The sequence below is a fragment of the Polyergus mexicanus genome, unplaced genomic scaffold (assembly GCF_030449975.1).
Source record: "Polyergus mexicanus isolate NDT 795.1 unplaced genomic scaffold, iyPolMexi1.0 SCAF_1, whole genome shotgun sequence".
Taxonomy (NCBI): domain Eukaryota; kingdom Metazoa; phylum Arthropoda; class Insecta; order Hymenoptera; family Formicidae; genus Polyergus; species Polyergus mexicanus.
This window is the reverse complement of record NW_027223321.1, coordinates 12,503,767-12,517,140: the sequence shown is the minus strand read 5'-3', so window position 1 is coordinate 12,517,140 and position 13,374 is coordinate 12,503,767. Positions and strand designations below refer to the sequence as shown.

Sequence of the window (13,374 nt, the reverse complement as noted above, 5' to 3'; positions counted from 1 at the left end):
TTTATAATACGATACAACGATCGATGAATACATTATTTAACATATGTTTAGGCGCTGAAATAATTTACTCGCTGTCGTATATAATAATATTGCGTTGAAAATATAAGCGCGTCGCGTTCGACACGTTTCTGCTTTAATATTCTTTAATATTGTTTTCAAATGTAATCCTTTTTTCAGAGTTATATTCACAATTTCATAAATCGAGATCGCAAAAGAGCGTCGCTCGAGCTAGTTTGATTTATCTCGCGCAGGATTCTTCGCGTACGGTTTATTTCTTGGAAGAGACGCGCTCGCTTCTTTTCCTGGAACGGATATTCGACGACGCGTCCCCCCCTCCCCATCTACTACTACTCAACCTGCCTAAATTTTCCGTAACCGTTACAGTAACCGTCGTATTGCATTAGCGTGCGAGATTGAAATATTCTTTCCGTATTTCTCGCCTTTTTTTATCCATCACAAGTTTATCCCGTGTATAAAGTGGATGTCGTGAGTATCGGGAATGTCGATTAGAATCACGGAAAATCGTCTCCGTCCATTTATTAATACGCGATTATATGTTCTTTCATGTTTATAATCGGCATGGAAATAATTTTACCGCGTCATTGCATATGGCGGATTTTGGACTACGAGTGAAATAGTGATTATGAGAATAGTGATTATGCATGAGTGGACAAATTGATAGACTGTCTCGTCTCAATTTGAAGCGAAGGGAGCAACCGGAAACGGAAAGGATCTCGTGATGACCAGATGCGGAAAGAAGTGAGACATGCAAGGGCGGTGCATCGGTCGGTCAGTAGAATTTATTATTAAACATTTAAAATTGTCAATATAATTTTTAGTTTATGGAAACAATAGTATTGAAAAATCGGGGGGGGGGGGTTATTAATGATTTATAGCTCATGTATAAATATTTAGAATTATAACTGACCATATTATCTTTGCCTTGATTATTTCTATTATTCGTCATTGATGATTACTGATGATTTCATAATTATAATCGTTGAGCGCATTAATTTTACTATTTTATTAGCATTCGAAATCATCATTAATACGATTACATTTTATTTAACTCTGATCACTCTGTAATCTTAACATCCTTAACGCGTCATTTTTAGAGAATGAAAATTATCAAACATGTGCATTAACGAAATTAACAATATGCGTGTCAATTTATTTTTTAATTTATGGAAACGATGATATTGAAAAATCGAGTTGTTTTTTGATTAATTATTTATAATCTGATAATCATATAAATATTTAGAATTAAAACTGACCATATTATCTTTGCCTTGATTATTTCTATTATTCATCATTGATGATTATTAATGATTTCATAATTATAATCGTTGAGCGCATTAATTTTACTATTTTATTAGCATTCGAAATCATCATTAATACGATTACATTTTATTTAACTCTGATCACTCTGTAATCTTAACATATATCTTTAACGCGTCATTCTTAAAAAAGCAAGAGGAGCAACAAATTCAGTTTCTTATATATTTCGATAGTATATTGTCCACAGATTATTTTAATACCAAAAACATGCGAGCAACAAATTCTTTTAGTTAATTTATATAATATAAGAGCGCGTCGTATAGGGTCCTCGGCGACAAAGTATCGATTTTTAATACTTTAAGACGAGCAACAAATTCAGTTTCTTATATATTTCGATAGTACATCGTCCACAGATTATTTTAATACCAAAAACATGCGAGCAACAAATTCTTTTAGTTAGTTTATATAATATAATAGCGCGTTGTATGGGGTCCGCGGCGACAAAGTATCGATTTTTAATACTTTAAGACGAGCAACAAATTCAGTTTCTCATATATTTCGACAGTATATTGTCCACAGATTATTTCAGTACCAAATACATGCGAGCGATACATTTTTTTATTTACTTTTACTTCGCGCAAGTGAATGGTACGGCGCGGCGAGACTGAGTATATAGTGGTATTAATTAAATAATATACTTTTTTAAAAATATTTTTATGTTATTTTAGAGCAACAAAATAGCAACAAATTCTAGTGTATTTTATTTTTTGATTCGAGCTTTATATATATTTTTTTCACTATGGGGGGGGGGGGCTGGCTTAATGTCAAGCTAGCACCCCCCACTTTGAATGTAAATTCCTGCTAAACGGTTTGAGCAACAAAATTCGGACTACGGCAACTAATTAGCACATAATTAGCACTAAATTATTTGATGTATTTGATTTAATTTGGCGTTGGTGGAGGGGCTAACTTAATATGGGTATAGTTCGATTCGACCGGTCGCGAGTCCTGTCGCGCATCCTTTTTGATCCTGTCCCTCGCTTCATTCGTTCTTTTTTCCTTTCACTTTCGATCTTCTCTCTCTCTCTCTCTCTCTCTCTCTCATATCATACTCTGTCTAAGAGATGCCATCATGAGTTTCGAACCGTTGGCGTATACTCCGAATTCTCCGCTGATATACGCGAGCGGATACCTAATCCCAGCGAGCATTTTTAAGAAAAGTGAAACGGCAGCAGAGCCGGATGTGGAATGTGAGGCGAGCTTGCTTTAATGTACGATGAAATGGGCTTTACGCTTACGGGGATATTCAACGAGGAATTTCGAAAGACATGGAATCGGTGGATCCGATCCGCTATAATCCCCACGGGACCCCAATGTAAGAAATATCATGTATTTTGCACCCTGTGAGGTAGAACGAACGTGTCGCGATGAATTTTATAAACGGTGTTATGCCCGTCAAGTGTTTCCTGAGTGTATGAGATAAAACTTTAAAAGTAGAAAAGAAATATATCGTAGGGAGAAACATCTCTCTTAGTTATAAATAGCTAATTTTATCGCGTATAATATCGACTTTTTTCATTTCTGTCCCTCGGTCCTCTTGGATATCTTTTTGATTATCCTGTTTCGTAATTTAGTGTAATATATAGATATAAATTTCTAAACATTCTATGTAAACGCCATATTATATTTCTCGAAATTATGTTGATTTGTATTCGGTTTGGATTTTTACATCTTGGTATCCATGTAAATGCGTCAAAATTACTATTCGCGAAAAATGTAAGGCAGAAGAGAGAAAAGGGCGGGAAAACGTAGATATGAAAACCGACTATAGCAGAGAAAAGGGCGCAGTGAAAAAAAAATTTACGTAGATAATGGCAAGCGGAAAACTACGCAAGTTTCGCGACTTTTAGTTTCTCTAACTTTTATTTACGGACATGAACTTCGCTTATCTCATTTTTATATAGAAAGATTGACGTTTGATCTTTTAGCTTACATACGAGTACGTGAGACGAGTGAAATCGACAATCGAGGTTTATTGTCTTTCGCGAGATGAAAGATGATACGGACGAAAGTGTTGGCGTCAAATAAACTGCCTTTGTTGCTGTTCGGCTTGCTTCGCAGCCGAAACGTGGCTCCTCGAGAAATATCGGTTACTATTTTATTGTCGCGTATTCTCTCATTTTGTTTCTTTATTATTGCCGCAGTGATCTAGAAACTTGAAGAGCGATGCATTATTGTCTAATGGGCCGTGCTAATTAGCGCGTATCGACAATGATGGAGAGCACTGTAAAGAAGTAAGAAAGCTACGTTGGACTTAAATGGCGATACGTAATTACTCGTTACATACTAAAAATTTAATTTCACGTCGAATCTGTGCAATAAACCTACATTGTTTTCACGGTTCGTGATCTTTTCAGGAACACTTTACTCATGAAAATTTTATGAAATGTTCGCTTGAATTTATTTCTCTCGTAGGAAACGTATAATTTGTCGCTCTTTTCCCGTCTACAGATTTTTACATAAAGTTAGAAAATTTATTTGAATTACTTAAAATGCGCGTTTCACATAGATACGGTGTGATCTAATCTATTGAAAGAATTGCGAGAGTTTTGAAAAGCAGCGTTATTAAAATATTTAATGTTTATTTCCGTGCAGCAGTTTGGCGACATGCGTAGATTGAGCACGCGCGGATTAAACGCGCCTTTATCCCTCTTATTGCGCGGCGATCGCGCGCGGCGATATGCGCGCTCCTTCTACAACGTGATGTTAAAATTCTAGTATGTATCGTGCGCTGTCACGCGCAGGCCGTATAATCGTGAAAAACGCACCGCACGCCCGCGTAAATTGCACGTCGCACGCACAGCCTCCTGGACCCGCTAAACGGGTTTCCGAGATTTCGTTTCGCTAAGCGACACGACGGGACCTTATTACCCCAATGTACATATATTTGCGCACGCACGCGTGTAGACAATCGCCGTGTCATATCTTGGCGGAAAATGTGAAAATATATAATTACACGTGTAATCGTGATGATCTCTCTTTCTCTTTTCCTCTCTACCATTTTGGTAATTATCACGGACGATGGTTGCCTGTGGCAATATGAAACGTGATATAGGATTTTGATGAATATATTCTGCTTGCATTGTAACGAGGAGAAATAAAATTTAAATTATAAAGCTGTATATAAATTTCAAATACGCATGACACTTTTCATTATATATTATATTAATATTAAATATTATATCTTTCATATGTATATTGTATACGGGATGTTAAGAAAACTATTCGATATTTATGTGGTAGATAAGACACACCGTACTAAGTAAAAAAATCTTAGTAAACATAGATCGAAAGCTCAATCATTTCTGAGATGTAAACATTTTTCTGTGTTAGTCTTATGATTGATGGACCTTTACGTGTCGCATTCGATGCTTATCTCTCAGTGTTTATAAATCGCGTTCCGAATGTCATCATTCAAAATTTTCATACATAACAGAAGATTTCACTCAATGGCAATCAGTCAGTTGTCATCAACCGGCGATTGCGGATCTATTTGGTGAGTACACAATTTACGATTCTATAAGAAGAAAATGCCAAGCGTGTACGGAAATGGAATGAGGATATATGAAACACCTTTTGTAAATATCTACATAAAGATTTAGACAGATTACTTTTTTCTCATGCGACAAGTAAGTCAACCATTTTTTTCAGTGTAGTGTATCTTATCTGTCATATAAATATCGAATGGTTTTTTTTAAACACTCGGTATATTAAAAAAAAGTGTAGATACATATCTCCGAGATATAAAGAAGACTTAATACTTAATAAGTTTTGTATAGTTAATGAAGATTTTATATGTAAGAAATAAACTAAATTAAGCAGCGTCGAGAAAGATTTTTTTCTTTATATCGGTAGCATAATCTTGTAGTAAGCTAAAGAAAATTTTGCAATTTATTTAAAACTTTACGCCGTGTTTTCTCTTCCTTTATACAAGAACTGCGAGGAAGCTTCTTTTATCGCGCACAAAGAGTCAAAAATTTGGCAAAGTATCTAAAATAAGAATTTAGATATCTAAGATAAGAATTTCCTTTTCCCTCTTTCTCTCACTTTCCGGGAATAGATTCACATTCGGTTGCAGCATTTTACGAGAGAACGCGCGCGTCTTTCGCCGCATGTTGACGCATATTCTTCCAGCATCCTCGTCCCGCCGCCGATCGTCCTCTCTCTTTCGTTGGCATTGCGCTCAAGCGTAGGAGCCGGAGCCGCGTCGTCTGGGAACCGGGTGTCAAGGACGGCGACGGACCAGAAGGTGTCTGCTGGGGTTGGCTCCGCGGGTGCGCACACAATCGATATAGCCACTAAAGTTCACGGCGCGCCAGCAGCCGCCGATTGCCACCCGTCGCCGCCGCCGCAGTCTTCCCGCGGTTCGCCGACTCAGTTTTATATATCTCAGAAGAGATAGGCGAGACTCTTTTCCCTTCTTCTTCTTCTTCTTCTTCTTCTTCTTCTTCTTTTTTTTTTTTTTTTTTTTTTTTCATGTACCACTGCGCATATTATTCTTCGCGTGTAATATAGTCGCCGCGAGTGCGCTGAATTTGAGAGATTTAGCCTTTTGATATCGGATTTTTTATATAACTGCGTCATTAAAATGATTTTTCTATTAATATACAATTTATATTATCATATTTATATTATGTCATATTATAATATATGAATAATCTCTCTCTCTCTCTCTCTCTCTCTCTCTCTCTCTCTCTCTCTCTCTCTCTCTCTCTCTCTTTTATGAGAGAAACATCTTTTTAAAAGATATACTTGCTTGAAATTAAAAATTCCTTCTACATTTTTAAAATATCTTATAGACGCATTTTTTTATAAGTATCAATATAAACATTAATTAATTAAAAATATTTCTTTTACATTTTCTTCAATATATTTTTCACAAGTGTTTAAAGTGATAATAAATAGATTGTATTAGGCTTTTGCGCAAAATCTTTTGGCCGCACCTACGTTCCATCTTAAATTTCAAACCGTCTGTAAATTTTTCTTTTTCTTTATGTTGCGGCGTTCAACGGGTGCGCAATATCCGGTTGATGAGGTGTAACCATAAAGAGGCAATCCTCGTAAAAGGTATATCGCCGAAAACAACGTGCCGTCGACGCTGAAAGCTGATCTTTAAAAGGACAGTCGTAAAATGCGCGCTTGTAGATAAATTAAGTCTTCGTGTATATGCTAATCCGTCGATTAATGCGTAAGAGAGAGAAAGATAAAAAGGAAGAGAGAGAGAGAGAAACAGAGAGAGCAAAGTGACATTTATCATTTGACTTGATCTTTTCTACGCAATTTATTTAATCTCAATGCGAGTAATATTCCCCTATACTTTGTACGATAACACATTTCTTGGAAATTTATATATATTTCTTAATGACCTTATAAATATATATAAAAATGCTAGAAATTACATTGTAGATTGAGAAGAGCTCTTTAGAAAGCTTCTTTGGCGCTTTAAAGTTGCAAATTATAAAATATTTTATGCATACAGAGACGCGTGATGCGTATAGTTCTGACACAGAGACGGTGAAAATGTTATATACGCGAAGAATGTTGTTTCGCATTATTATTAAAGCTGAAATTACAATAGCTCTAATTTGTATAAATTGCACATATAAATTATCATTAATGATTGAGCTATGTCCTATCTTATAGAGATGCTTGAGAATTTATAAGATACATTTTAATTTTGAGGCGCATATTCCCGATATCGTAAGATTTACTTTTTTACTTATTTATAAATTAAAAATTATATAAATTATTGCAACGTAAAATGTAATTGTCTCTAGATAAAGCGCGATATGCGATCGATGTGAATGCAGCTCGTCTAGTTAATGCGCGACTCCTGGGAGGATTTTATTCTTTAATGTGAATCAGGAGGCATTTAAATTAATTGGCTTCCTAATGTTAGGAATTAGCGAAGTTAAACGGTACAGTAAAGAGGGAATACGACGATAATAAACGGGGAAAATTAGTGGAGCGTTATCAATATTTATCGCGGTTGGGAAAATTCTGTGATTGCGCTTTGGTACTTCCACAACAGTTTCATTTACATCCAGTTTCTACTATTTTCAAGTATACACTGTAACTTTAAGTATATAAAAATTATCAACGAATTGAATGGAAGCATTGTAACTCAACGGATTGCTCTATTTCTTTTTATCATCCGATTGATAAAAAGAGATTTCACTTTCGATATTTGATAGGAGGATATTGCTTGAAGAGAGAAATATATTTTCTTTACAATATTCTTAAATATATTCTCACAACAAGCTACAAAATATAAGCTCACAACAAGCCTTTGACAATCGTCAATGACGATTTTCGAAATGCAAATTAAATATGTGAAAATTACAATTTATTCATAATTGATGGAAAAGAAATGATAATATAAATATTATATTTAAGAAATTTAAAAAAAATGTTAAAACTTCTTCCTTTCATCCTTGTTATCAAATGTATTATTTTGAGACATTCGCGCGATTTGTTTCCATCATTTTTGCATATCTTTAAGATTGAAATATAAAAATTGATATCAATTTCTCTCTCTCTCTCTCTCTCTCTCTCTCTCTCTCTCTCTTTCTCTCATGATCTCGTGCGCGAGAGCTTTCGAGCTTTGTACCGTTTTATAGCCGTTGCATTTGTTTGAATAAATCGAGACGGGACGATGCGTCGCTCGGTAAGTTTATTATTTTCTCGAGACTTTTTTTTTTTTTTCCTATCCTCGCGGTGTGTATTCATTACTGCGCCGGCACATTTTCCTTTTTCCGTTTGCATAACGAGCGGCGGGCGAGTGTTATGAAAGTCACGGAACGATATAACGTATTACAGAGCCAGATTTACGACTGCCGTTTTTAAGCCGCGTTTAAGAGGCGTTCGCAATTAGATTCTCTTTTAGTGCGCGACTTTAATTCCTTTTCTGTTTCAATAATGATCGCGCGAACAGGGTAATAATACTGTCCGAGAATGAGTTTTCTAAAAATTAGTGTGCTTAATCCATTATTACGCGCTATTTTGATTGCATCGTTTCGTAGAACGTAGCTATCTACATAATATTTATCCTATACTTTTAACAGTTTATCTCACGCATATAGAGAATATTGATAGAATATTACATGGGTTTAATGTCGATGGTTTTTTTTTTATGCGCCTCTAGAAAAAAATTAATGCTCATTAAAAGAAATTAATTAGTTATATATAATAGTTATATTAATAGTTATATTAAAATAGTTATACATAATATGCCAAGAGATTCAATATAAATTGTTATGTATGAAGTATTCAGTAAATTTATAAAGTAAACAATGTTTCGGATACAATCATTATTGTAGTCGAAAAATATAATTATACTTATTATATATTCACACACATTTATACAATACCATATACAATTTATATATATATCTGCCTTATATCTTTTATCGTTACGAGAAATATTTGATTTTGATAAATGGCAACGCATATACAATGTAATTGGACAAAAATATGCTTAATAAAATAAATTTTTCAATTTTAAAAGAATAAATTAACATAACGAAAATTAATAAACGCTATAGGTTCTCTCTCTATTTTAATACGATAAACTATGACAATTATAGATCAACGGTTACTAGCACCTGGTCTTCATCATTCACAGCGATGTTGCCTTTAAAGTGTATCGCGGTAAAAAAGCACAGCAATGCCATGATAAGAGTGGGAAGATGTCTGTGCGCACTCCGCGGAGAGATACGACATGGATAAGGCTTAAGGGAACTAAATCCAGGCTTACCCGCCACGATAGATCACATATTCGTTGCGCCGCGGATAAATCGCGAGCGCAGATCGTACGCTTCTTCTATGCCCCGGTACCTGTAGGCCGAAAATAATTAACGACCTTCTTACATCATCCTCTCTAAGAGCCGCGCTTGATTCCACTTGGGTATTACGCTCCCGGCGAGAAACACACACAACTAACAATAACGGCTGGTAATATAAAACGCGGCGAGGGGAATATCGCGTGATATAGCGTCCCAGGATGAACGAAGAACGAAACGCGCTTTATCCGTTTGCGAATCGTTGTGATTCAAGCTTGCTTTTGTCAGAGAGCGATATTACGGATACAGATTGATCGATATACATTGCGCGCGATCGGTTTTTTTTTTTTTTTTTTTGTGACACGCAGTCGCGTATGTTAAATCGAAGGATCCACCGAAATTATTAGGAAGGAACTGTGATTAAGGGATATCAACTTTTGTGTGGCGTGTAATGTATTTTTTAAATATGACGATAAAAATGCGCGATAAAGTTACACGTGTAATATGAAAATAAAAAATATATTCTGAACAAAATACAACGGATACGCATATTTAAAAAGATACATTTTTCGACGCGTTTAGATCGCAGAATATCCTATTTCAGAGGTGAAAAACGCTTGGCATAATTTCGACATGTGTGTGTAAAAATTCAAGAGAAAATTTTTATTTCAATAAATATATATTCTTTTTTTATTTTTATTTTTTTATTTTTTCGACGGAAGGTAAAAATGTTTTCTGATAACAGAGTACAAGCTACACGCGCAATTTCTAATTTTAAGTTTCCGCAAGCTTTTCTTTTCTACACAAGAGAATTAAATTTGTATTTTTTCTCATACGATACAAAATTTCATTATTAAAATCTTAAAAAGCTGGATAGAATTCTTAAGACAGAGATAACGTACGTGTAAAACGGCGAGTTTCATCACATTGTGAAAGAAATAATTTGATATATATTATTCTTTTTTAATTACAGTGTTTGTTTATATTTTTTGGTTAAATATAATAAATTTAATAATTTTTTAAAGAAATTTTAATGTAAATGTTAAGTTGAGAATAAAAGTAACAAAAAATAATACATTAAATGAAAGTTGAGAGTAGTCGTCCATTTTATCTCGTTTATATTTTTCTGCAACATTTAATATTTCACTAGAGAGAATTTTTATAATGGAGTATCATTTAAGCGTATTAAAACATTTTTACGAATTAGGCACGAGTATTAACAGAAAATATTTTATTGGCTTGTCTGAACATGCTTAATCTTCTGCATGAATTATATTACTGTTTTTAGACATACATATAATGTATTAAATAAAGTATGTCGAGCCATACCGGAAACAAATCATTCCTATATCATCAGGGAAAAATCATATCTAGCTATTAATCGTACGCGCAATTCGCGGTCGATTATTCTACTCGGTAGAGCGAAGTAATTGCTATCGATTCATGACGATTTTCCGTGGAAAACTGTCGGAATAAAGCACCGAGCGATTATTGATCGACCATTGATCGATCGACCGATCGATCGATCGATCGCGCGCGCGCGCGCATGGATGCTGAGGTTGAAGTTGCGGAAATCCATTATCAGTTTTGCTCATAATCCTACGTTTATTTTACGCGGAATTTTTATTCTATCCCAATGTGTGAAGCGGTAATTGAGGAAGCGTATCGCGTTACGCGGGATCGCACTTTGTCAGGCTTTCAGCGATGTTGATCACGCCATGTTGATAATCCGTCAATCCGTGATTTGCATCTTGAGCTTTAGATTATCGTGTGTAAGAATCGTTGGATGACTTTTTTCAATTTTTTTCCACGAATTTCGAGAAATTTTAATAATAATCCTGTCAAATCTTGCGATTTCGGTGAAACGGATAAATAGACGAAGGATTACCATATACTTTTTGTAACACGATCAAATAGCTATAAAAATCAAAATAAGCTTATTATATGCTTTGTCTGCTTGTCGCATTGTATTGTATTTTACAAGTTTTCTTAAATTTTATTACATTTCTTTAAAAGATAGTTTTATGCGTCGCTTTTTTGAATAATTAAATCTTATATAGTTATAATAGTTATATGTAAATTTTATATAACGTATAATTATCATACAGGTTTTATTTTTTTAATTATATTTACAAATTATTCGATATTACGTACTCATTGTTATATTACATTGATTTTTAAGAACTTGAATATAACAAATACATTATTTATTCATCCATTAGATGAGTAAATTAATTTTTGACAAAAATCAATCTCGGTCGTATTTTTGGATTAGATTTAAATACATTCCACGAAGAAGAATCTCGACATTGTTGGCAAGCATATATATCATTGTAGGTATGTATATGTGTCGTGTCCTACCAATTAGACGGTATCTGGCATTAATTCCCGTAAAGAGCGAATAACGTATCGCGCGGCAGCGCCAGTATATCATCCCGAGCTTTTTTCTAGAAACATTGTATCGTGTGGCGAGATAGGGTATCGGTTTCGCGGGATGGATGCGGAAAATATAAGGACGGCTCTCTTGCACGCGTGCTGCGCGCAAATTTATTACTCCACGCGTTTACTACGTAGCGTGTGTGGAAGCGTCTGTAATATCACTCTGGGTGGGAAAACTACATACGATCGTCGGAAAAAAAAAAAAAAAAAAAAGAACAAAGGGATTTATAAGATGGAGAAGGAGGAGAGTCGTGTCAGGACTCTTGTACCAATAATGAAGGGGAGAGCCTTGCGACATAATCGAGCAGCCTTTCCTCTCTTTGTCCCTCTTCGGCTGACTCTTGTTTTGTTCCCTTTTGTTTCTTTATTTTTCTGCTCTTTTCCCACCTTCATGCCTTTCTTCCCCTCGTCCTCCTTCTTTCTCATCCTCGTTTCGTTTCTTTGTATCTTCATTCTCGCTCGCGGTTGAGACGCTAGCTGGAACCCCACGGGTTCTATAATAAGACGTATACCGCGTCTATCGCGTATACCGTCTGGTACTTGCACGTGTATCTGATTCCGTGATTGGTCGTACCCCGCAATCTGCCTCATACGTGATCTATGCGCCTGGCTTCGTCCTCTTGCTTGCCTGCCTCTTCTCCTCTTTCGCGCCTAACCCGACCGTATCTCGTTTGTACGCGCGAATGAAAAAGAGCGTATGCAAATGGCGACGCAATTAAGAGGAGTAAAGCTTGGCGCCGACCGGGGGTCTCGATATTCACGTCGCGGTAAGGCTTTATCGCTACTTCTTTCTCTCTTTCCCTCTCTACCTCTTTCTCTCCTTTTGTGTACAACGATATCGAATTTCAACGGTGCGGCGCTTCTACAGATTCAAAAATATTTTAATATTAACCTTGCTCTGTCCAATATCACAATATCGTAAAAAAAAGCTCATAAAACCTCGTCATGCATTCTTTATTTTGTCTTTTTTTTTTTTTTTTTTTTTTTTTTTTTTTTTTTTTTTTTTTTTTTGTCAATACATGATGTTTGTATGCTTTATCATGTTTATTATAATCGAAACTGAGTAAATCTATATTGCACGAAATTTTTAATATTCAACATATTCTGTTTTTTTAACATTTTATTTAGTTACAAGTATATCTTTAGTTAGTTTTACTAGTATGATTCTGTGCTTGATTTTTAGCGATGATTTATTATAATAAAATAAATTATCGTCATTAAAAAGAGGATGATTTCACTTTAGAAATCTAAAACGAAAATAATATAAAGCCTTGATATGAAAATAGAGCGTCAAACGTTTTCACGGAAGCGAATGAGAGTTAGAGCGGGAAACAGTAATTAATTCGCGATTCGCTTATAGATCGGGAATAACTCGGTTATATGCATCTTTTAGAGAATGCGCCACTCGTCTCGAGGGATCAGCTCGAGTTGGCGGCTTGAAAGATCGAGTATTTGCCATAACGGGAGTTTGCGGAGAGATAGAAATATGGGAGGGGGGGAGGGGAGAGAGAAAGAGAGAGAGAGAGAGAGAGAGAGAGAACGATCGAGAAGGATTTGCGGCGGTAGTACAAACGTAGGGAAATGCGAGGAAAATAACGCCATCGTAATTTAGCTTGGAATTTTTTTTTTTTTTTTTTATTCCGCATTCATCGTCTTTTCTTTTATCCTGCCGTTATCCGGGGAGTTCGCGAGCAAGATGGAAATTGAAAATGCCGTTACGATGACATTTAAATTGAGAGATGTCAGACACTGCCCCCTCGAGCGACGCGAAAAATAAAGCGGCAGCGAAGTGGAAAATCTTCGCGGCAGCTCGTGC

General features: G+C 35.4%; 1 protein-coding gene across 3 annotated transcripts in view; it reads left to right on the top strand.

Moving 5' to 3' along the window:
- The window catches only part of LOC138935683 (uncharacterized), a 133,379-nt gene that overhangs the window by 33,554 nt on the left and 86,451 nt on the right, over window positions 1–13,374 (top strand). Inside the window, exon 1 of one of the 3 annotated variants that reach the window (XM_070300466.1) lies at window positions 116–789. The exons of the other annotated variants lie outside the window; for them this stretch is intronic. The gene's annotated coding sequence lies outside the window, so the exon portion shown is untranslated. Of the gene's footprint in view, window positions 1–115; window positions 790–13,374 lie in introns of those variants that run through there. 3 annotated transcript variants of the gene reach the window in all.